Here is a 2,500-nt window from a genome sequence, read left to right as displayed (position 1 = left end):
TTGCGCATGTGGATACGGTGGCACTTCATCTCCTCCAGGCGAATCTCCAGAGAAAGAAATTGGCGTTCACAGAGCTGCTACTCGAGTCGGGGAAATGCGGGGCGCACATAGCGCTAGTACAGGAGCCATATGTTGGTAGAGAAGGCAGGGTCTCGGGTCGGAGCGGGATCAGGGTCTTCCAGAACGTTGACAACGGGGAGGGTACGGTAAAGGCTGCAGTAATTGTTTTTAATGCGGACCTCCACGTCATACAGTACCCAAAACTCACCACGAACAACATCGCGGTGGTGGGGATCCGAACCAGCGCCTGGGAGATAGCCCTGGTATCGCTCTACTTCGAGCCTGACCTAGAGATGGACCTCTACCTGGCGCACCTCCGCAAAATCCGGCTTGAGTTGGGAGCACAAAAATGGATAGTCGCGGGTGACTGCAATGCCAAAAACATTTGGTGGGGTAGTCCCGTGACGGATCGCCGGGGAGAAGAACTGCATGGGACTCTGGAGGACCTGGGTCTAGTTATCCTTAACAAAGGGGAAATTCCCACGTTTGACGTCGTAAGAGGTGAGCGAAGATACACCAGCTTCGTCGATATCACAACGGCGTCACCCGACCTCCTGGACCTGGTGGACGGCTGGCGCGTGCGCGAAGACTTAACTACCTCGGACCACAACGGCATATCGTTTAAGTTACACCTAAAACGCACAAGACACAACTATATCAAGCACACAACACGATCATATAACACACGGAAAGCCAATTGGACCCAGTTTCGTGAGAAACTGGGTCAAATTTTGCAATCCCAAAACATTACAGTCACAAACATCCAAGACACTATCACAGCTACACAATTAGATTACATCATACACAAACTTATACAGGCGTTAACTGAAGCGAGTGAGTGTGCAATTCCCAAAATTAGGAGGAAGGACACACTCACGTTGCCGTGGTGGTCTGAGGAGCTGTCGACGCTGAAGCGCGAGGTGGCCACCAGGAAGAGGAGGATCCGGTGTGCGGCACCGATTCGACGGTCGAAAGTGGTCGAAGAATACCTGGAGGCCAGGACAAAGTACGAGACCAAAGAAAAAGAGGCTCAAACTAGGTCCTGGAAGGAATTTTGCGGGAAACAGGACCGAGAGTCTCTCTGGGGGGGTATATATAGGGTGTTGGGCAGGACGGCCAAGCGGGAGGAAGATCCACCGCTGGTGGTAGAAAACACGGAAATTGATGCCAAGAGCTCCGCCCGACTTATGGCCGAGACCTTTTACCCCAAGGACTCCGAAGAGCAAGACTCCGAGGAGCACCGACGGGTGAGGGCCCTGGCGGAGCTCACGGATAGCGAGACTCCCTCGGACCAGGGGGACCCCCCTTTCACTCATTTAGAGTTAAAGCTGGCGAGCCGTTCTTTCGACCCGAAGAAAGCCCCTGGAGCGGACGGCTTCACCGCCGACATATGCCTGCATGCGATAAACCTCAACCCGGACCTCTTCTTGTGCCTTTTCAACCGGTGCCTGGCAATCCACCACTTTCCCGGAGCCTGGAAGGAGGCCACAGTAATCTTCCTTCGGAAGCCCGGAAAGGCCACCTACACGACCCCAAAATCGTATCGTCCTATAGGCCTCCTTCCGGTACTTGGAAAGGTCTTGGAAAAGATGCTTGTCACTAGACTACAATTTCATATAGCGCCTAGGCTTAGCACACGCCAATTTGGCTTTATGCCCCAACGGAGCACCGAAGACGCCCTCTACACCTTAGTGAAACATATCAGACATAAACTAGACAGCAAGAAGATTGTCGTTCTGATATCACTGGATATAGAGGGCGCATTTGATAACGCTTGGTGGCCCAAAATAAAGGTCAGGCTGGCGGAGGAAAAATGCCCCATAAACATCCGACGGCTTTTGAGCAGCTATCTAAATGACAGGAGCGTCAAAGTCAGGTACTGTGGGGAGGAGTACGCAATAGCTACCGAGAAGGGTTGCGTGCAGGGATCTATTGGCGGACCAATATTATGGAACTTACTTTTAGACCCACTGCTCCGGGACTTGGAAACTAGTGGCGCGTACGTGCAGGCATTCGCTGACGATGTGGTGTTGGTGTTCGAGGGCGACACGGCCCTCGAAATCGAACGGCAGGCCAACGCCGCCCTTGAAAGTGTGAGAATGTGGGGAGCGGCAAATAAACTTCGATTTGCGCCTCATAAGACCAATGCAATGGTTATGACGCGCAAATTAAAGTACGACGACCCGCGTCTACGCATGGGCGGGGTCGACGTTGCCTTGTCGAACGAAATCAAACTGTTGGGTGTTGTCATTGACCGAAAACTCACATTCAACGCCCACGTCGCGAGTGTCTGCAAGCGCGCGGTAGCCTTCTACCATCAGTTGGCACGAGCAGCTAAGGTCAGCTGGGGTCTCCACCCCGAAGTAATCCGTACTATCTATGTAGCGGTGGTCGAACCTGTAGTTCTGTATGCCGCCAGCGTATGGGCGCCTGCTGTGGA

Source organism: Maniola jurtina, chromosome 9 (assembly GCF_905333055.1).
Source record: "Maniola jurtina chromosome 9, ilManJurt1.1, whole genome shotgun sequence".
NCBI classification, from domain to species: Eukaryota; Metazoa; Arthropoda; class Insecta; order Lepidoptera; family Nymphalidae; genus Maniola; species Maniola jurtina.
The sequence above is the reverse complement of the archived record's forward strand: the minus strand, read 5'-3'. Positions refer to the sequence as shown.